This window comes from Myodes glareolus, chromosome 2, assembly GCF_982192425.1.
Source record: "Myodes glareolus chromosome 2, mMyoGla1.1, whole genome shotgun sequence".
Classification (NCBI taxonomy): Eukaryota; Metazoa; Chordata; class Mammalia; order Rodentia; family Cricetidae; genus Myodes; species Myodes glareolus.
In genome coordinates, this window is record NC_142027.1 from 80,255,239 (window position 1) to 80,278,837 (window position 23,599).

Genomic DNA, 23,599 nt, shown 5'->3' on the forward strand with positions numbered 1-23,599 from the left:
TGATGGGAAGGAAAAGGGTGAAGTCAGTAGTCACTGGCCAGATGCCAAGACAGCAAGGCACCATACTAAGAAAAGGTACTGCCATGTGACATAAGTAAATAAGGAATATGGGTTTACTTAAAATGTAAGAGCTATCTTATAATAGGCCTGAGTTATTGGTCAAGAATTTATAAGTAATATTAAGCCTTTGTGTGGTAATTTGGGAAGCAGCTTCTTGGTATTTGGGATCCAGTGCTCCAAGATAGGAAACTTGTGCCGCCAGACCACCCCTAGGAAATTTGGGCTCACCTTAAGCCATGCTAAAGGATAATTTTCCCTTTAATAAGATACTTTTTCCTTCCCTGAGTTTTGGCTCCCACTCAGTCCCTACAAACCAAGCAGTCATGGTATTTGTTGGGTCTGAGTTAGAGCTCAGAAAGACGCTTTTTATTTTTTCTGTCTCTTTTAGATACTGGCCAAAACTTAAGTATATTTTCTTTATTACTTTGGGCTTCTCTCTCTCTGAAGCCTCTGTCTCATCCACATGGCTGCTTGTCCATCTCGTCAGCATGGCTTTCCTGCTCATCTCCATTTTCCTCCTGCAGGTAGCTGCTGAGCTTTACAATTTGTCTTCCCTTGGGGCTTTTCTTTTGAACTCTGATAAAATTGTTCTTAGGCTTCTGTTTGAGTCCATTATTATTTTTGTTGTTGTTTGTTTGTTGTTTGTTTATTTCTAGACAGGGTTTCTCTGTGTAGCCCTGGCTGTCCTGAAGTTCACTCTGTAGATCAGTATGGTCTTGAACTCAGAGATTTCCTGCCCTGCCTTCCGAGTGTTGTGATTAAAGGTGTGGACCTCCACGACCTGGTTTTGAGTCCATTCTTAAAGTCCTTAATTAAGGACACTTAAGAACCTCCTGAGCCAGGCTGGGGCAGTGCATGCCTTTAATCTCAACACTCAGGAGGCAGAGGCAGGTGGATCTTGGGAAGTTTGAGTCTAACCTAAAAAAAAAAAAAAAAAAGGTTTTATCCCAAAGAGAGAAATAGAGGAAAAGCTTCCAAAATTCATGAACGAAGTGAAAATAAGCTTTAAAAAAAACCCAAAAGCCAAAAGGAGGAGAAACAAAGGTGTCTCAGAAAGTACTTCCAGAGGGTAATGCAAGCAGAAGTCCCAGCTTGGACATTCCATGCTCAGGGTAAACCCGTTGACCCCAGGAATCTCAAATTCAGTTGTAGGTTTTGATGGCATGGCTATTCATCATGTAGATAGGTGAGTGTTGAAGAGAAATCCCATCTTTTTCCACTTGGAAATCTACAGATTCCATCTTTAGAGACAAATTATTAAAAATTGAGACACTGGGACCTGTGAGATGGCTTGGTGCTGGAGAATTGTCTGTATTCTGTCAATCATGTTTTAAATAAACGCTGATTGGCCAGGCAGGAGGTGTAGGCGGGAAAACTAGACAGGAAGTGGAAATGATGCAAGGAGAGCAGGAGGAATTCTAGGGAGGAGGAAGCTGATTCCCCCACTCCTGGCCAGACCACCAAAGCAGCAGGATGTGAGCTGCTACCACTGAAAAAGGTACTGAGCCACATGGCTAAAATAGATCAGAACAATGGGTTAATCAAGATGTGCGAGTTAGCCAGTAAGAAGCCTGACCTAACGGGCCAATCAGCTTTATAACTTATAGAGATTTCTGTGTGATTTTTCTCTGGGACTAAACAGCTGGGGGAACTGGGCAGGACAAAAAAAACCCCAACAAACAGGCCCCCTCATGTTACAATGGCTCATTGGACAAAGGTGTTTTATGCCAAGCCTGATGCCCTGAGATTAACCCCTGGGCTGGCACGGTGGAGGAGAGAATTGACTCCTGCAGTTGTCCTCTGGTTTCCATGTGTGCGCATGTTAAAACTCAGGAACTGGCTCACAATTTTCTTTAATTCAGATGGAGGAGCTCTGACTCCTTTAGCCTCTGGGCACTTGAACTTACACGCACATACCTACACACACACACACACACACACACACACACTTAAAAATAAAAGTAAATCTTAAAAAAAAAAACCCTCAGGACATAACTCAATAGCTGCGGGAAGTCCCTAAAGCTTTCCAGAGTCTCTGGGTGTTTTACTCCCAGCTTAAGTAAGCAGCAAGGACAGCTGAGAAACACTCTCAGATCTACCAAGCTGTCTAGAAGAGTCAGATAAGCTGAGCTGCCTAGAAGAAACTCACACAAGCTGAGCTGCCTGTAAAGAGGCATTCTCCAACCTGTTGAGTTCCCTGACAGTTGTGCAGTGAGCTCCACATGCTTCCCTCCAATTGGAAGGTTTTATCTTGGAGTAAACTGCTACATAATATAACTTATTTATTAATGTATTCATCTATTGAATGTATGTGCGCACACATGGAAACCAGAGGACAGCTCCCAGGTGTCAATTCTCTCCTTCCACCGTGCCAGCCCAGGGGTCAATCTCAGGGCATCAGGCTTGGCATAAAACACCTTTGGTTTTTGTGGGAGCAGCTGTGACACAACAGTGGGAAACACCAGTGCATTTGAGAGGTAGAAGCAGGCAGATATCTGTGAGCCTGAGACTGTCCTGGTCTGCACAGTGAGTTCCAGGCCAGATGGAGTTACACGGGTGGGAGGAAGGAGCTGCAATAAACACCAGTGTGTAGAAAACCTATTCCATGAAACTATAGCAGAAAAGTTCCCGAGTGTAGAGAAATAGATGTTCAAACACAAGAGACATTAGAACCCTGAGCAGATGAGACCAGAGAAAGCAACACACCGTGCTCAAGATGTTAAGAACACAAAGCCAAGAAACAATACCCAACGCTGTAAGGGAAAATGCCAACTCATAAGAGCGGGAACATCAGAGTAACGGAATTGCTTGTCAGAAACCATCAAAGCCAGGAAAACACAGAAGGCTATATTTCCAGCCCCGAAAGCAGCTAACTGCCAATCAAGAGCGGTATATCCAGTAAAGCTACCTTTCAGGTTTTACAGAGAAATAAGGATATTTCAAATCAAGTACAGGCTAAGGCAGCTTGTGACTATCAAGCCAACTTTGTAGAAGATATTTAAAGGAGTACTGTATTACAGAACTAATAAAGGCAATCTTGATGATTAGAGCACAGGAAAGATCAAATCTTATAAGAAGAATGACTGAAGAACCCGTTGTTCCCAACACAGTGAACCCTTAAATTCCTTGTAGTGATAAGAAAGCAAAGAACAAAGAATACGTAAATGAACCAGAAAACCAATAAAATTACAGGAATTTGCTGCGGTGATTTGAATGAGAATGCCCCCCGCATAGGCTCATATGTTTGAATTCTTGGTTCCCAGTTGGGAGAACTGTTTGGGAAGGACTAGGAGGTGTGGGCTTGTTGGAGGAGGTGTGTCACTGTGGGCAAGCTTTGACGTTTCAAAAAGTTATGTCATTTCCATGAGCTCTCTCTGCCATGTACCTATGGACCAAGATGTCACCTCTCAGCTACTGTTCCAGCACCATGCCTGCCTGCTCCCCACCATGGTATTGGTCATGGGCTCACCCTCTGAAACTGGAAGCCCCAGTAAACTCTTTTATAAGTTGCCTTGGTCATGGTGTTTTGTCACTGAAAAATTAGTAATAACCTTAAATGTGAATGACCTCAACTCATCAATAAAGAGAAATAGACTAGCTAACTGGGTTAAAAAAATTAGACACAACTTTCCGAAGTCTCTAAGAAAGTACCAGTACAGAGACAGAGTGTCAAAAGATGGAATACAATCTATTAAGTGAACAGAAATGAAAATAAGATGGTGTAGCTATTTCTATATCTAATAAAGTAGCTTTCAAACCAAAATTAGAAGAGATTTTAAAAAAAAACTGCTACATAGTAATAAAAGGAACATCAAAGAGATGTAACAGTTATAAATATGTTTGCACTACATATTGGGGCTTCTGGTTTTATATATATAAAAAACTACTGAACATAAGAGGTCAAAACCCTGATACAATAATGGTCCGTGATTTCAATACCTGGCTGTCGTTTCTGGATAGGTAATTCACACAAAAAATCAACAAAGAGGCTGAGGCTGAGACAGAGCTCAGCTGGTGGAATGCTTACCTAGCATGTTCAATGATGTGATTTCTGTCTCCAACATTGTACAAAATGTTGCACACCTGTAAACCCAGCAATCAAAGTGTTGGTAGGAGGACCAGAAGTTCAAGGTCATGTTCAGAATACATTGTAAAACCAGTCCATAATACATTGAGTTGCCTGGGTCCACTCCCTAGGCTGCCAGCACACACACTCAGCTGGCGCCTGCTCTGGGTTCTGCTGCTGCTACTGCTGCTGCACACTTACTCTCCATGCCCTCAGCCCTTGGCTGCTCAGGAACAGCTGCAGGTGTCCTCGACCCAGCCTGTGCAACACTGAGACAGTCCACAGCTGGGCAGCACCCCCGCGCCCTCCCACCCGCAGCTGGCTGCTGTCCCTGCAGAGCTCTGCCGTCACCACTGTCACTGCTGTGAACAGACTGAAAAGATCTGGTGAGACATCTGGGAGAGAGGAGTGGGGAGGGAAGAAGGGAGAGAGGCAGAACACCACTGTCACTGCTGTGAACAGACTGAAAAGATCTGGTGAGACATCTGGGAGAGAGGAGGGGGGAGGGAGGAAGGGAGAGAGGCAGAACACCACTGTCACTGCTGTGAACAGACTGAAAAGATCTGGTGAGACATCTGGGAGAGAGGAGGGGGGAGGGAGGAAGGGAGAGAGGCAGAAGCTGCCTCTTTGGGAGAGAGACAGAAAGGAAAAACTTGAAGGCTGGAAGCAGAAGGAAGATCTGCCTGCCTCAAAGGATGAAGGGAGAGGGAGTGGGTGGGGCTTGTCTCTTAAAGGTACAGGACAGACCATTACAGTAAGTATATATACAAATACACACAATTGAATTCAAGTTACATATACATACACACATACAGGGTTAAAGTTAGCTGACTTTCACATACAAAGTTAAGTCAAAAGTCACATGCATGCACACACACATATATTAAACAGGAGTTGACTAAAATAAAAAGGAATGGAAAACCCATGTGTGTTGAGCAGAGAGCTGGCAGGCAGCAGGTGGGCAGGTGGGGGTCCCTGTGTGAAGTGGATGTTCTGGTGTGCCCTACCAAAAAGCATGTCACTCCACAAACATGACGCACGCAGCAGAGTCAGTAAGAGGAATTTAGAGACAAAAATGTAAGTAAAAGGATAAATGAGGCAAAGAGTAAAGATGGCAACTAGGTCACCTGACCTATCCTTAGTCAAGATGGCGGTGGCCACTTGGTCAACCTTAGCAAACATGGCAGTTATGTAATCTGACCCGCCCTTAGCAAAGATGGCACATGCCCAAGTGCTGTAACGCCTCCCATTTGACTATCTGCTGACAGAAGTTAGAATGGTAGAGTTTGGGATATAGTTTGTCACCTTGTTTCCCATGGGTGAGGCAGAAATATGCTGGCTCAGGGAGTATATAAGAAAGCAGTCTTGAGAACCCGCTGCCCCATCCCTGTCTCACACCTGCCATCCCCTTTAATCTTCCTGCCTCTTTACAATAAGAAAAAGATGGGAATGTTAAGATTCAGGCATTATGCTTGCCTGCCCTGTCATCTGGCAGGATATACTCAGGCAGTACCCTGGCCAGCCCAGGGTCCTAGTCTGTCCACAGGTGCAAAAGATCCCTTTAAGAGACAAGTTCCACCTATTCCCTCTCTTTCCCTTTCTGTCATTTCCTCTGAGGAGGCAGCTTTCTGTCTCACTCCCCTCTCTTTCTTCCTCCCTCTCCCCCCACCCCGTTTCTCTCTCCCCTCCATTTGCCCTTTATCTCAGCAAACTCCACGCTCAAGCTCTGTCTGCATGGTGTATTTGTCTCCTGTCTGCATTCCTCATCCACCATGGGACCAGCCAGGGTCCCAACTCATGCTGTAAATCATAACAGGTAGAATAGAATCCTTAGAGAGACCTACCAATGAAACTAAGAAAAAATATTCACGCAGAAACAGAGAATTTTAGAGCAAAACCTACTGTACCACAGCATGATGAAACTGAAGAGGAACCCAAGGTTACTAGAAAACCATCATTAATTTATCAAATTATCATACAAAAATGACCTCCAGGTGATAGGCACCCCAAGGCTATGCAGAGGTTAACTGGAATCCTGTAGAAATGTTAGATTTGAGGAGATTTAAGGAACCAGTCATTTCATATTGGTGTGCAGTTGCCTTATGTGAAACAGATGTTAAATTCATGGACAACTCAGAACAGAAACATCCTTCAAGACTGGAAAGATTTAACTACAGCAGTATTAGAAGCTGATCCTCAGTTACAATGAAGAACATGGTAGAAAGAGGAAGCAAGGGTCATAGAACAAGGAAATAGGGCTAGAGTTACTGATATTTCCCAAGACCAGTTTTCCAGTGAAGACCATTATGCTGATTTGCAAAGACAGTTGGGATTTGATGACCACACCTTGGCTCTATGTCATTTAGCAACTTTGAATGCTTGGGGCATGGTTGAAGAGTAAGGAGAGAGGACCAAGTCATTTACTAAAATTATACAAGGCCCAAAAGAAGTCTTTATTGATTTTTTTTTTGCAAAGATTGACTTCAGCTATAAATAGGATAATATCAGATCCAGAAGTTATACAAACATTCATTGAATCTTTGACTGCTACAAATGTTAATTCAGAATGTGAAAGGGTAATTAGGCCTTTAAAGACAAGATCAGCACCCACTGATGAATGGATTAGAAACACAACTGATATTGGATCTCACACTTATGATGCAACTTTGATAGAAATAATTTCTAAGAGTTTTAAGAAAAATCAAAATGTTAGATGTTTTAATTGTGATAAGTAAGGTCATCTGAAAAGGGATTGTAGAAACAATGCTTTTTTAAAAAAATAGATATAATCCAAATAGAAGACCTCATCCTTCTGGAATATGTAGAAAGTATGGCAAAGACTGGCATTGGACTAATGAATGCAGATCAACAAGGGACAGACAAGGTAGCCCTTTGCCAGTGACCTCTTTCAGGTCACCATATCAAATTTGGTTCAATCGTCCCCTGTTGGCGTAGGAGAAACTCATCCAGAGAGCAATTAAAATACTTAATGCCTTTTTATTAAAAATCCTATTGCTCTGGATGTGATCAATGACCAAACAATGTCAGTAGATAAAACAAAATTTCAGGAGACAATAAGTATTTTGACAAACTTCTATGAATGACCAAAGACCAAAGCTAAAGATATGAATATATGTCGTTGTAATTGACAGTTTGGTAGACACAGGGGCAGATGCAATAATAATTTCACCAAAATCTTGGCATCCAGATTAGCCTCTTCAGGGGTTAAATATTCAGCTTCTAGGGATTGGACCTTTGTCTCAGGTAAAACAAAGTATAAGGTGGGTTGAGTGTATAGGCCAGAAGGCTAAGTAGGGAAATTAAAGCCATATGTGGTTAACATAGCAAAGAATTTATGGGGACAAAATCTGTTATAGCAATGAAAATCACAGACTAACATTTCTCCAATCTCAGAAGTAAACCATGAAATAAAGAATGCTTCTGAGGGAAATATTAAAAGGCATTATAAAGAAAGTCACAGATGGTTCAGGTTTTACAGAAGTAGGGCACAACAGCTGTCGAGCTGTCAAAGGTACCAACAGCCCTACCTTTAAAAGAGTTAATTGGGGCTGGAGAGATGGCCCAGAGGTTAAGAGCACTGATTGCTCTTCCAGAGGTCCTGAGTTCAATTCCCAGCAATTACATGGTAACTCACAACCATCTATAAAGAGATCTGGTGCCCTCTTCTTCCTCGCAGGCATATGTGCAGGCAGAACACTGTATACATAATAAATAAATAAGTAAGCCTTAAAAAATGGTTAATTGACAAACCTGTGTGGGTGAAACAATGACCTTTGACATCAGAAACATTACACTAGAACAGCTGTTACAGGAGCCGTTAAATGCTCAACATACTGAAGAGTCGACCAGTCCTTGAAATTCTCCAATATTTGTCATTAAGAAGAAATCTGGAAAAATGGAGAATCAGATCCGAGAGCTATTAATAAGGCAGTTCAGCCAATGGACTCCCTACAGCTTGGAATTCCCTTGCCTTCTCTATTACCTAAAGGATGGTCTATTATAGTGATTGATTTAAAATATTGCATTTTTATTATACCTTTACAAGTACAGAATAGAGAAAAATTTGCCTTCTCGGTGACTACTTGCAATGATTTCCAGCCTGTTAAAACGTATCAGAAGAAAATTCTTCCTCAAGGGATGTTAAGCAGCTCCACCTTGTGTCTGTATTTTGTACAACAACCTTTGGAAATAATTTGTAGTCAGTTTCTTCAATCTATAATTTACCATTATATGAATGATATCTAACTAGTTGATTCAGATGCAGATACCTTAGAAAAATGTTTGAATAAGTAAAGAAAAATTTGCCTTGTTGGGGATTACAAACAGCTTCTAAAAAATACAAAGAGGAGATTTTATTAAATACCTAGAATATAAGATAGGTTTACAAAAAATTCAGCCACAGAAAGTACAAACAAGGAAAGATCAGTTACTTGCAATGATTTTCAAAAATTGCTGGGAGTTATTAACTGCTACAACTCACCAATTCACCACTGAATTAATAACTCAAGAACTAAGTTATTTATTTCAAACCTTACAAGGTAATAAGGACTTAAATAGGTAAAGAAAATTATCATCTGAGACTGAGAGAAAATTGTCTTTGGTAGAAACAAAATTACAGGATGCACATGTGGATTTCTTGGGTCCAGAGCTCGATTAGTCTGGTTATTTTACCTTCCATGCATTCATCCACAGGAATTCTTCTTCTCTTCTTCTTCTTCTTCTTCTTCTTCTTCTTCTTCTTCTTCTTCTTCTTCTTCTTCTTCTTCTTCTTCTTCTTCTCTTCTTCTCCTCCTCCTCCTCCTCCTCCTCCTCCTCCTTCTTCCTCCCTCCTCTCTCTTCTTCTTCTTCTTCTTCTTCTTCTTCTTCTTCTTCTTCTTCTTCTTCTTCTTCTTCTTCTTCTTCTTCTTCTTCTTCTTTCTTCTTCTTCCTCCTCCTCCTTCTTTTCTTCTTCTTCTTCTTCTTCTTCTTCTTCTTCTTCTTCTTCTTCTTCTTCTTCTTCTTCTTCTTCTCTCCTCCTCCTCCTTCTCCTCCTTCTCCTCCTCCTCCTCCTCTTCTTCTTCTTCTTCGACAGGGTTTCTCTGTGTAGCTTTGGAGCCTGTCCTGGTACTAGCTCTTGTAGACCAGGCTGGCCTCAGACTGTGCCTCCCAAGTGCTGGGATTAAAGGCATGCACCACAACCACTCAGCAATTCACAGGAATTCTTAAGCACAGAGAAGATAATATTGATATTTTTGCCACACAAACAGAGCAAAAATTTAAAGTTCTATGTAGCAAGGTTTCTGAATTGATTTTTGAAAGGAAAATTAATAGGAATAGGCCCAACAGAAATTTTTGGTACCTTTTACTAATGCTGAAACTGCCTCATTATGGGCAGGAAATGAACATTGGCAAAGAGTTTGCAATAATTTTTAGGGAGAGACTGACAACAAGTACTCCACAACAAGAAACTTCAGTTTATAAAAAGAACTAATTGGATCCTTCCTCATATTGAATGGGTAACACCAATTTCTGGAGCCTCTATATTTTATACTGATGCAAGTAAATCAGGAAAGACAGGTTATGTCAGGAAATATAAATAAATGGGCTCAAAGCCCTTATGATTCTGTTAAAAAGTCAGAATCGTATGCTATCCTCATGGTATTATTAGATTTTTCAGAATCTCTTATATAGTTGCTGCCTATCAATAAGCAGAAAGAGCTGTTTTCTGTAGAAACTGCTGAATTATTCAAGATGATTCAGAATTAATTTTGTTATTCATTCAATTACAACAAATAATCAGAAAATAGAAATCAACCCTTGTATATAACACAGATCAGATCCCATACTGGGACTTTGTGGGAGCCTGGTTTGTTTGGATGCTCACCTTTATAGACCTGTATGGAGGGGGGAGGACCTTGAACTTCCCATGGGGCAGGGACCCTGACAGCTCTTAGGGACTAGAGAGGGAAGGGGAGGGGGGGGAGGGGGAGGGAAAAGAGAAGGAGGAGGAGGTGGAAATTTAAAAAAAAAACCCAGATCCCATACTGGTCTGTCAGGCCCTCTAGAACAAGATAATGATGCAGCTAATAGTAGAAAATGTGCTAGAAGCCTCAGACTTTCATAAGAGACATTAATAGCAAAGGTTTGAAGAAAGATTTTTCTATCACTTGGCAACAAACCAAGAATATTATGAGGAAATGTCCTACTTGTTCTTCTTTTAACCAATCCCCACTACCTTAGAACGTAACCCAAAGGGTTCTCAAATGAAATTTGGCAAATAGATGTGTTTAATTTTGTGGAGTTTAGGAAATTATAGTATGTGCACCCATACCATAGATACATATTCAGGATTTCAATGGGCAGCTGCTTTAATTTCTGAGAAGGGCTGAGTCTGTAATTATACATTTATTAGACATCATGGCCATTATGGGAATACCTGTACAAATTAAGACTCACAATGATCCAGCATATGTCTCAAGTAAAATTAAACAGTTTTTTGCATATTATAATACAAAACTTACAGGTATACCATACAATCTTACAGGACAAGCAATTATAGAAATATATAATAGCACTTTAAACGATATGCTTAATAAATAGAAAGGGGTCTAAAGACCCCCAGAGATATTACATAGTGCTTTGTAGTGCAAATTCTAATTGGAATTAATAATAAAAACCCCTATATCTATAGGGGCTAATACTGACATTCAGAGAAGCAGAGCTTCTAGAGAGTTCTTTTACTAGAGAGTTCTTTTACCTCTACCAATGCTCAGACTGCATCTCCCTACTGCATCTGTCTCCACCAAATCCCAGACTGCACTGAGCTCCTTTCTACTTCCCTTTTATATCCCTCACCACCTAGCTACATCACTTCCTGTCTCCACCTCCCTAGTGCTGGGAATTATAAAGGCGTATAATCCCAAGTGCTGGGATCACCTTTGTGTGAGCTCTGTTTCTCTTTCAGACAGATTCAATCTTGTGTAGTCCAGGGTGGCCTTCAACTAATAGATCCCTCTGCTCTGTCTCCTGAGTCCTGAGATTAAAGGTGTGTGCCACCACTTCCTGGTCTCTAGTGTCTTAGCTCTGCACTCTGATCTTCAGGCAAGCTTTATTTGTTAAAACATAGACAAAATATCACTACAGGGGATAGCATTTCCTTGGGCTGGGGCAGTGCATGAGCAGCAAGGAATGGAGCCACTGAGTCATGATTGGGGCTGGGTGGTGGCCAGGCGCATCGTGTGGGTGATAAAGATCATCTCCAACAGACTGGCCACCATTAGGAGCAGATACAAGGCAAAGTAGACACCAGTGGACAAAGCAAATGATGAATGAACCAGGGCAGAGACATCTTCAAACCTTCCCTGAGACTCTCAAATCTACGGTTCCCTCGGAAGCTCTTCACTTCTTCACTTTACTGGAACAGTGGCTGACTGATTTTCCTGGTGTGGTCTCTCTATCCCACCACTGGTCCCTTCTGCCTTTGCTTCTCCAGAAAGTAGGAGCAGCTACGTTGATGGGGTGGGGCTTCGCTGATGGAGTCAGTCATTATCATGAACAAGAAGACATTGGAGTTCATAGGAAGGTAATTGTTTAAGAGATTTAAGAAAAAAGTTCTGTGTGTGGTGTGTGGTGTGCGTGTGTGTGTGCGTGTGTGTGGTATGTGTTGTGTGTGTGGTGTGTGAGTGGTATGTGTGGTGTGAGTGTGTGTGGTGTGTGTGGTGTGCGTGTGGTGTGTGCGTATGTGTGCATGTGTGTGTGTGCGCTGTGTGTGGTGTGCGTGTGTGCATGTGTATGTGGTGTGTGTGCGTGTGTGTGGTGTGTGTGTGTGTGGTGTGTGCGTATGTGTGCGTGTGTGTGCTGTGTGTGGTGTGCGTGTGTGTATGTGTGTGTGGTGTGTGTGGTGTGTGTGCGTGTGTGTGGTGTGTGTGTGTGCGTGTGTGTGCATGTGTGTGTGCATGCGCGCGTGTGTGTGGTGTATGTGTGTGTGTAGGTCAGAGGACAGCTTGCAGGAGCTGGTTCTCTCCTTCCACTGTCAGGTCCCTGAGAGCAAACGCAGGTTGTCAGCTTTGGCGGCAGGTACTTTCAGACTGAAGAGTATTCTGGCCCAGGAGAATCATCCTGAACAGAGCACAGCTGACATTTGCAGCTGGGAGGTAGAAACAGTAAACCCCTCAGTACCGGCAGGTTTATGAAAGAGGAGCTAGGCCTGCATCCGATGGACAGCTGCAAAGAGAACAGAGTGCAGCACATGCGCTGATGCTAGTGTTCATCTTGACTACTAGTCAGTCTTATCCTTGACGATGTGATGGGGACAGTCTGTAGTCGACCCGTAGGTATTACATGTGTTCATCCACATTAGTACTTCCAACTTGTCATCTTATTTTTACTTATTTTCAAGGTGCCGATAGATAATAGTTCTAGATCTTTAGGAGTGAATAATGTTCTTACAGCCACTGTGGTAATTTGAATGCAACTGGTCCCCATAAACTCACAGGGAGTGGCACCCTTAGGAGCTGTGACTTTGCTGGAGTAGGTGTGGCCTTGTCGGAGGAAGTGTGTCACTGTGCGGTGGGCTTTCAGGTCTCCTATGCTCAAGCCATACCCAGTGACACACTTCAATTCCTGCTGCCTATGGATCAAGCTGCAGGACTCTCAGTTCCTTCTCCAGCACCATGTCTGCCTGCACACTACCATACCCTGCCATAATGATACCGGACTAAGCCTCTGAAACTGTAAGCCAGCCCAGTTACATACTTTCCTTAATAAGAGTGGCCATGGCCATTGTGTCTCTTCCTAGCAACAACAACCCTAAGTAAGACAGTCCCGAAGTAGCTGGTTGCTCTATTCCACGCAGCAGCTCTCATAAAAGCCTCCCCATTGTGGAGCAGAGTGACGGAGGAAGAGCCCAGGATACTGACTCAGTCGCGTTTATGCCCTCAAGAGCCTTAAGTCAAGATCACCTGGGATTGGAGGCCAGCCTGGACTCACATAGTACAGGACTGGCTCGTTCAAGTTGGTGCCATGGGGTGGCGCTGACGATCAGAAGCCCCACTCTCTGTGGGTCTGAATGTCATTTTGAGACAGGTCTGTGAACCCCTATAACTTGTCCTTGCCCATATCCAGTTACAGGCTTTGCCTTCCTGATTTTTCTTTTTTGTCTTTCTGCTTTTGAGGCAAGGCTTGCTCAGGAGCAGGCAGCAGGACTAGCTATATGTGCACGTGGGCTGTAACATTGATTTTTGTTGTTGAAAACAAAAGAGTGACTCAAAGTCATTGTGGAAATGTTAAATATGACTTAAATATGAATCGAGAACTTTTGGCGTCATGCCTATTTTTCTACTCAATTCTGCAGTTGTAGGATATTGCTTTAATGGAATTTAACTTGAATAAGCCAACATTTTGATAATAACATGCACACCTGCTATGATGATTCATTTATTCACATCTCCCACATGACATAAATTGCTGATTTAAATCTGGCATTTAAAATTAAAAGATTTGGGCTGAAAATTATAGTGGTGTAGCAGATCAGGGCCAGATGGGCTTCCTTTGATTCAAGGACCATGCACAGTATTTTTTCTTTTTCTCCTTTTTCTTTCTTTCTTTCTTTTTTCTTTTCTTTTCTTTTTTTTTTGAGACAGGGCCTCTCTTCATAGCCTTGGTGTTTGCAGAACTCACTCTGTAGACCAGGCTGGCCTTGAACTCATAGAGATTCACCTGCCTCTGCTTCCTGAGTGCTGGGATTAAAGGTGTACAACACTACCACTGAGCTCCAGACAGTGCTTCTTAACTTTGCTATCCATTCATGTCACCGTGGGAGACAAGAAAATAATAATCCAATGTCTGTGCACCTCTTGGAACAATCAAATTGGAATCTCTGAGGAAGCGTGAAGTTATTGGTATTTTTGAATAACTGTAGTAGGCAAAGTTGAGAAACTGATCTAATCTTCTCTAACAATAGCTACACCAATTACCTTCCTCAAAACAATCAAAAATTGTATCTGTTTTGTATGTACACGGGGGAGGGCAGGGGCGTATGTGGAGATCAGAGAACAATGTGTGGGAACTGAATCTCTTCTTCCATCATGTGGGTACCAGGGATCGAACTCAAGTCATTAGGCTTGGTAGCAGTCACCTTTATCCTCTGAGCCATCTTGTTGACTCTTTTTTTTTTCAAACTTTATTTATTTACTTATTATGTATACAATATTCTGTCTGCAGACCAGAAGAGGGCACCAGGATGGTTGTGAGCCACCATGTGGTTGCCGGGAATTGAACTCAGGACCTTTGGAAGAACAGGCAATGCTCTTAACCGCTGAGCCATCTCTCCAGCCCCCATCTTGTTGACTCTTCTTCAGAACCTTAAATACCAAAAGCTATGCCACCCTCGCCCACCTACAGCACATAGATGAAGGTGAAGGCAGTTCTGTTGTCAAGGGGAAGCAGGGGGTACTATTGCTGAGAGGATCTGCTGTCCATTGTTTGACCTGTTATGGGATATCCACCAGAGGAGAACACTCCGCCATGGGTTCAAGCTAATAGAAAAATCTTTGTTAGCCAGTGGACGACTACACTGGGTGTTCAGGACCCGAGTTCTCCTGAGCCTTTCTCACGGTGAACTTTAAAGCACAGAAACCGTTTCCTTGGCTGACACACCTCAGCAAAAATAGTTAGCCAGGAGCAGAACTACAAGTAAGAGGCACAAAAAGCCAGGTTAGTACATTTAGGGACTTTCCCAGAACTATGGACTTTGATGGATTAGGTCTTTGTTTTTATTTTGGCTGGCGCTGCTGCCTGTGTACTAGGCTCCAAGGCCTGAGTGGTACGTCCATCATGGCGTCAGTTGTGTTAAGGTTTAGGAGTCTGTTACATTCCCAGTAGTTCTGTGACCATGAGTCAAACTGTGGACTCATTGGGGTCAGAGGGTTATGTTGTCTCCTTAGCACTAGTAATTTAATGGAGATTATTCTCTGTTTTATGTAATTAAGTAGGGAGTTGAGCAATCAGGGTCTTATAGTGAGGGGTAGGAGCCAAAGGATTAATGGTCCAGCAAGGCCATAAGTAGAGTGTCCAACCAAGGTGACTAGGAGAACAGAGGTTGGCACCAGTCGTTGGATTCTTGACATCTCCTTTCCCTGTCCTGCAGATTATTTTTTTAAATTTATTTATTTATTTATTTATTAAAAATTCCCACTTCCTCCCCTCCTCCTCATACCCTCCCACTCCTCCCACTCCCTCTCCCCCTCCCTCTCCAGCCCTAAGAGCAGTCAGGGTTTCCTGCCCTGTGCTAAGTCCAAGGTCCTCCCCCCTCCATCCATGTCTAGGAAGGGGAACATCCAAAGAGACTAGGCTCCCAGATGGCCAGTCCATGCAGTACAATCAAAACTCAGTGCCATTGTCTTTAACTTCTCAGTTAGCCCTCAATGTCAGCCACATTCAGAGAGTCCAGTTTGATCACATGCTCCATTAGTCCCAGTTCAGCTGGCCTTGGTAAACTCTCATTAGATCAGTCCCATTGTCTCAGTGGGTGGACGCACCCCTCGCGATCCTGACTTCCTTGCTCATGTCCTCCCTCCTTCTGCTCCCCATTTGGGCCTTGGGAGCTCAGTTCAGTGCTCCAATGTGGGTCTCTGTCTCTATCTCCATCCATCGTTGGATGAAGGTTCAATAGGTTCTGGCATTTGTCTTCTTTGGCAGCTACATGGCATCTCCCTGACTCTGCTTATTCTCTCTCTATATCTCTTCCAGTCTGGTTATAGTCTGCCCAGGCTCCCACAAAGTCAGTCCATGCAGTAGAATCGAAACCCAGTACCATTGTCCTTTGTCCTTGGCTTCTCAGTCAGCCTTCATTGCCAGCCACATTCAGAGTGTCCAGTTTGATCACATGCTCCATCACTCCCAGTCCAGCTGGCCTAGGTGAGCTCCCATTAGATCCGTCCCAGTGTCTCAGTGGGTGGACGCACCCCTCGTGATCCTGACTTCCTTGCGCATGTTTTCCCTCCTTCTGCTCCTCATTTGGACCTTGGGAGCTAAGTCCAGTGCTCCAACGGTGACTTTTAAATCCCCAAACTCAAGGAAGGAAAGGAAAGCCATGTCCTCAAGACAGGCACACATCTGTACCCAAGCTCCTCCTTCAAGGACAGTCTGGGCTACACACAGACACTGGGTTTAAATAAAATTCTCCTGGCTGTTCACCCAGACTTGGTCATCCTGAGCCCTGTGCCAGCTGCTTGTTATCTGACCATGCCGCTATCTTCTGTCACAGTCCCAGGGTCACTCCAGGGTCACTCCACACGGCTGATTTGCAGGTTATAAACCTTCTCTAATTCTCCCTGACTGATTGACAGAGAAACAATGAGTTTCTCCCAGTGTCCTACAGAGAGCTTCTTGTCTCCTCAAGAGGAGGTCGAGTCCAACCTTGGCTAACGAGTCTAACTGGGCTTCCAGCCAGGAAGCAGAATTTTCTAGATGGCTCAGGCCTGTGTCTACTTGAGCACTGAGTTCCTTAAAGTTTTCATCCCTCAATCCTAGGGCAGACGTCCCAACTGCAGTGGAGCCGGTGATGCCGCCCCCACCAACAGGGAATGAGAGTGGGATGGTTTGCCCTGCATGGGGGAGCCCAGAGTCTAGATTAGACAGGCCCTGCCCACTTCTCCATGACAGACAAACACCTGTGGTATAGTATGCATGAGGACGCAAAGGAGTGGGCTCTTCTCCAGTGCGAACAATTCAGAAGATGCACACTTGGTTAAGCCGTAGTGCAAGCAAGCCAGCTGGTCTATGGGACCTGGAAATGCTCAGCAGCCTTTCCTGGAATTAACCTGCTGTGTATAGCTATAGGAATCTGCATGGGGGAACTACTTAAGATATATATATATATATATTTTCGATATTAAACAAGTACTCTTCCCTTGGAGGTCTCCAGGGTAAGCTTAGGTTGGTCCTATTTATAGCTGTTAGGGTTGCAAGTGGAGCTTATTGTTTGATTAGTTCCAATGCCAACATAATACAGGGCCAGACCTCCTGTTGAGAATAATTAAGACTCTAGCTTTTAGAACACTGAGGGGCTGGCTTCTGCTGCCTTCTGGACCTTTATTTTTGAGGTTACCAGAGGCATTCCCAGGAAATTTGGAGTTTTGGGGCCTTCCATTTTAGAGAGCCCACGATGATCACAGGAAGATCACCAGTGAACTCACAGTCCCAGAGGCGTTTTCCTTTCCAGGAGAGATTGAACCATTGAATCCCCCAATAGCCTCTGGATGCAATATTTTACAGAAATCTACATGGGAGGTGGGTTGGGTCTCAGTGGATAGATTGGCTATGAGCTTCTGGCCTTTCTTAATTCCCATACCCAAGTCCTGGCTTGTGGTGCTTTGGAGGCTTTCCCCTGGGGATACAAAATAGGACACGGTGATTATAGAGCTTGTGTCGGTCTTATCTTAAGGGTGCTGGAGGACCTGGTGACAACCATCTGTGTTATATTCTGTACCCTCCTTCAGCTGGGTGTGGTGGGTCCACAGGGTGACCCTGGTGACCTTCACTGCTGTAGGGGTGGTGAGGACCACAGGCTATGGGCCTTTCCATGTTGACTCCAGGCTCTGGGTCAGGATGCTCTTTACCACACAAGTCTACCAGGTGGAACCTGTGGGCATGCTCAGATCTGGGCAAGGGCACAGCCTCGCAGACTATCTGATGAACAGCCCCCAGGTTCTGTGGCAAGTCTTTAAGGACTTGAGGAGGAAATAGTTAGTGATTTCTGCCTTATGAATTTCTTGATGTGGGATGTGTTTGGACCTTAGGGAGGGCAAAAGATACGAGGTTGGCCCAATTTTTGTGGGTCTCAATGACATACTTAGTTTACCTTTCCTGATCTTTGTGGCCTTTAGGACCTTTGCCAGATTTGGGAATCTTTTGCCATGAAGGCTGGGCCATTGTCAGTAGAGGTTAATGGGTCATTCTGGTGAAAGTTCAGAAGACCAGAATACTGAAAGAAACATGGTTAACAAGGACTATGTAATTGAAGGTAGAGCTTTTGTGTCCTGACTGCATGGTACCAAATAATCACACAGAAAATTATATTGATTACAAACTAGTTGGCCTATAGCTCAGGCTTATTACTTACTAACTCTTACATTGAAATTAACCCATTTCTATTAATCTATATATTACCATGTGGTTGTATCTTTTACAGGTCTGCTTGGCATGTTGTTTCTTGGGTAGTTGCTTGTGTCTCTCTTAACTCTACCTCTCTTCATCTGAGTCCTCAGTTTGATTGTTCTGCCTAACCCTATCCTGTCTGGCTATTGACCAAATAGATTTTATTATTAATCAAAAAGAACAAAATATATTCACAGCGTACAAAAGGGTTGCCCCACAGCAGGCCTAGGTCATGAGGTTTCAGAGGAGAACTGGGACTACACTGGGAATGGGGATAAACGTAATTCCTGCTATATTTCTGGCAAAGAACCTGGCTGCATTCTTCCCCTTGCCTTGCGAATGTGAGTGAGACCGAATTAGAAAGTAACAGACTAATTTTTTTTTTTTTTGGTGAAAGAATTTCAAGTTAGGTTAGCATTCTGGCTGTGGCAAAGGTCATTGGTTATTATCTTAGTCACTGCTCTCTTGCCGTGAAGAGACAGCATGACCAAGGCAACTTTTATGAAAGAAAGCATTTTTATTTTTGCTTTTTTATTTTTCAAGACAGGGCTTCTCTGTGTAGCCTTGGCTATCCTGGGATGAACTTTGTAGACAAGGTTGGCCTCGAACTCACAGAGAGTCACCTGCCTCGGCCTCTTGAATACTGGGATTAAAGGTGTGTGCCAACATTACCTGGTAAAAGAAAACATTTAATTGGGGAGCATGGCAGCACACAAGCAGACATGGGGCTGGAGAAGTAGGTGATCTACACTTTGATCCACAAGCAGCAGAAAGTGTGTGTGTGTGTGTGTGTGTGTGTGTGTGTGAGAGAGAGAGAGAGAGAGAGAGAGAGAGAGAGAGAGAGAGAGAGAGAGGAGAGAGACTGTGCCTGGCATTAACTCTTTGAAACCCCAATGCCCACCCCCAGTGATACACTTTCTCCAATAAGGTCACACTTCCTAATCCTTCTAATACTATTAACGAGTTACACTCCCTGGTGACTAAGCATTCAAACATATGAGCCTATGTGGCCATCCTTACTTCAAGCACCACAGCTGCCATCCTTATCCATGCCTGCAGTGATAAAAGAGGAGCAATGAGGACATAAAATCACAAAAAGTCTTTCACCACCATGCCCAGCAAAAGCAGATATAATTGTTAAATAATTCTTTGGCTAAAGCAAGATCTTGGGTTTTATGACAATAGGAAAGGTATTTTCAAGGTGGAACTCCACCCACCCAAGAGTCCAGTCTGGGAAACTCTAAAGTTATTTGAAAAGAGAGAGTCTGAACTGAGAGCACCACAGAAAGCACTCCCTGCTTGAAAACAGTGGCCTAGGAAAATGATTTTGCAGATTCAAGTACGTAGAAGCGATTACAACTGTGGTCCAAGATGGAAGACTCCATCTTAAACTGTTAGCAGAACTTGGAATCATCATATGTGATACTGGTTCTGCATGGCCCCAAATATAGACTTTTGGGACAGGTGTCATGGAGTTTATTCCATGGTTCTAGAGAGTGGATGAGACCAGATAAGGTGTGGTGTGGTCAGATTTCCTACAAGAAGACCTTGAGAGATCATTGTGTAAAGCTGTGAAGGTGGCCCAGGATGTTGGGGAAGCATGTCCAGAAGCATGTGACATCCACCGAAGAAAGCAATAGGCAGGGAATAGAGCCAGTCCAAGAAATTCAATGTGTGCTGTAGACAACAGGACTGGAGGAGTAGTACCCAAGTTTCTTGAAGTACAGATGATGCCATCAGGAGTTCCAGATGCCCACCATGACACTGTATGATTTGTTTTTTCCCTATTGTTCAGGCCTGCTTTGGTCTCTTTTCTTTGTCACCATTCCTCCCTTTGGAATGTGAATGTTGTACCATCGTGTGATGGATGTAACTTGTTTCACGATGTTAAGGGTATCCAAATTAAAAAATTCCCTGCAACTTAGAAGCAACTCTCCATTGACTTTTGAACGGTTAAAGACTATGGTCATTTTTGCCATTAGATTTAATGCATTTTTTAAATTATGAGATGGCCATGTACAAGGGTTGAATAGTTATGACTTAAAAAGTGATATGTTTAGCCAGGTGGTAGTGGCCCATGTCTTTAATCCCAGCACTTGGGAAGCAGAGGCAGGCAGATCTCTGTGAGTTTGAGGCCAGCTTGGTCTACAGAGAAGTTCCAGGACATCTAGGGCTGTTATACAGAGAAACCCTATCTTGAACTTACCCCTCCATCAAAGCGATATGTTTGAATGTCAAATTGACAAGGGGTGGACTTGTGATGGCTAATAATATTGACTAGCAATTTAAAAGAATATCAAATCACCTAGGTGTGATTCTAAATTTTCTTAGCATCCCCTAAAGATTACCAGTGCTCCCAATCAGCAGGAAATAGCCTAGAAAACTATGCCCACATTCCCCCCAAAATGGATCATGAATGTTTGTTGTTGTTTAGAGGGTTTGGTTATAAATTGTTATTGGTCCTAGTTAATCTCATTCTAAAGAAGAAAGGGGAATATGATGTAGAAATGATAGAAAAGAGGGTAGATTTTTTATCATGGAAAGAGTGTAATTACCAAATCTACTTTAATCAAAAAAATTGTTAATTGCAAAAATTTTACATCGGTATAGATTGTAGTTTATTGATACAAATTTAAAGTTAATATTGTTATACTATATGTAAATTTCTACTCTTGTTTAAGGTATTATGTTTATGCAACTCCTTTAAAAATGTATGTATAAAATACAAATTAATAGTCATCTATAATAGTCAAACTTATAGTCACTTTAGGTCTATAAAGTGACTTATAGTCATTTTAGGTTTTCAAGATCATATACAGTTAGATAGATGATCTTCAAACATTTCAAAGACCTAGAGAATATGGCGTTTAATATGTTTAATAATCTAAGACTTTTTATGACAGTGAGACACATTTGCTCCTGGCAGCACCAATCTACTTCAGAGAAGATGATGGGCATTGAAGAAACTCTGTATGGAGTTTTTCTTTTTTTAATAGCAAAGACACTGCCCTTGTCCCAATTGTTGGTAGTTACTGTCCAAACTGCACCAGCAGGATGTGAGAAAGGCAACTGCAGAACTTTGCCAAGATAGGCTCTGAAAGTCCTTCAAAATTCCCCACTTCTGAAAAAGATCTGTCAGATATTCCAGGCCTATAAGCCAAAGGTGGATGCCCCAACATTGCAGAGGAACTTTGGGTGACTCTCAGGCTGCCTGAGGCCCTTGTCATTAGGTGACATTTCACCTTTCTGGGTTTTTTTTTTGATGGAGTTGAAGACTAGATAGTTATAGTTATAGTTTTCCTTGCTTATAATGGAAAGTAAATTAGATGCAAAGCTTTAGACTCAACAAGATAAGATAGATAATTAAGTATTTTCTCTGATTTTGCTAAGTGCAAATAGATTAAATCTTGTTACTATAATTCTTACTTAATAACTTTTTATTGTATATAGTTTTACTACATTAATATTAAAATCTTCAGTTTTAATTAGACAAAAAGGGGGAAATGCTGTGGAATAATCCTCTGGCACACTGTAAAGATTTGTCACTTGAATTGGTTTAATAAAACACTGATTGACCGGTAGCCAGGTTGGAAGTATAGGCAGGGTGACCAAACTCTGATTGACCAGTAGCCAGGCAGGAAATATAGGTGGGGCGACCAAACTAAGGGTGATGGTAAGGAGAAGAGCAGAATCAGGAGTCACCAGCCAGATACAAAGAGAACAAGATGGGCACACTGTACTGATAAAACGTAGCACCATGAGGCAGAGTGTAAATAAGGAATATGGGTTAACTTAAAATGTAAGAACTACTTAATAATAAGCCTGGGCTATTGGGTCAAGCAGTTATAAGTAAAATTATGCCTCTGTGTGATAACTTGGGGAGTAGCTGCTAGGTGTTTGGGGCCAAGTGGCCTCAATACAAGAAACTTCTGCCAATACTCCTGGACATTTGCCTGAAATCCCAACACTAGCTGAGGAACTATTTGTGTTTTATAGCTGCTGGGTTAGGGAGGGTCAGTTTTCTTTAAGGGTGTAACCACAGCTCCACACCCAACAGTGTTTGAATAGCATGACTTGAACTCAATGGATTAAAGAGAAAGAGAGAGAAAAAAAACCCCACAAATCTGGGTGGATAGGAAGACAAGAGAGAAGTTGGGGGTATAATTATGATCAAAATACATTGTATAAAATTCTCAGAGAAGTATTAAAATGTTATTTTTAAATTCCTCCCCCCCATTTTTACATTACTCAAAGGGTGTACTTTACACAAGATTGAAAGATTATCATGCAGTTGAAACTCATGGATCAGAGAAAAGTATTAAAACTCTAGGTCACAAGGTATCCTGGGCCTAGGTAGGCACAGATAGTTACTTTAGGAATTGGAGAGAAGTGTTAAAACTGGAGTTTCCGTATCATTCTAACCCTCAATAAGCAGATGTAGGGAGATACACATGTTGTCCATCCACGGCCCATGTAGTTTCCTGGCTCTGACTCTGTCAACAGGAAAATGAGCCAGATTTCAGGGTAAAGACTCAACCCATGACCTCTAACTTTTTTTGTCTTTTCTTGCCTCAGTTCTATGGGATATAATTCTAGAATAAATAAAAGGGGAAAGGGCACTGAGCAATGACAGCCATTGTTTTCAGGTTTCTGATGGTACAGCCGGACCACTGGCCTCATGCTCCTGCTGCAGGACCTTTCCCACAGTGGTAGGATGTGCCCTCAAAGTGGGAGAAAAGATAAACCCCTTCTTCCTTAAGTTGCTTTGGCTAGGTATTTATTACAGAAACGAGAAAAGTAGTCATGCAATGAACACGTGCCTTCAGCTCCATTTCCTGGCCTGGCACTCCCACTGAAGTCCCTAGAGACCTTAGCCTACCGTACACTCTTTGCCATCAGCAAAGACGTTTGTCATGACAACAGTGCTGGAATGAGAGGGAGCAATGGGGATGAGGATGGACAACACTCACCCTTGAGAACACCCACCCCAGGCAGATCTAAACACGACCTTAGACTGTGTGGGTCCGGGAGAGAACCACACGGGCTTGAACCTGTTTTGCCCATGAGATGAGACCCCAGAAATGACTAGGAGTCTGAGTTCATAAACAAATGCAAAGAGCCTTTATTGCAAGCTCTCGCTTGGACTTTCTATTCTTTATGACATAGCAGTTAGATCAGAAAGCTTCACTCTCATTTTCATTTGAGGCAGGGTTTGTAAGAAATAAAGGACTGGGGGTGGGGTAGGGGAATTATGGATTCAGATGGGAGTTCAACAGCTGATTGGGCAGGAGTCTTTCATACGGGGATTGATACTGG

The 23,599-nt window shown here is 42.8% G+C and overlaps 1 long non-coding RNA gene across 1 annotated transcript; it reads right to left on the reverse strand.

Moving 5' to 3' along the window:
* Positions 1 to 7,912: 7,912 nt before the first annotated feature.
* Positions 7,913 to 23,355, reverse strand: LOC148123016 (uncharacterized). The gene is made up of 3 exons (XR_015735213.1): positions 23,254 to 23,355; positions 22,706 to 22,776; positions 7,913 to 8,034 (listed from the first exon to the last, which is right to left on the reverse strand). It is a non-coding gene; the product is annotated as an uncharacterized LOC148123016 (long non-coding RNA).
* Between the last annotated feature and the right edge of the window lie 244 nt (positions 23,356 to 23,599).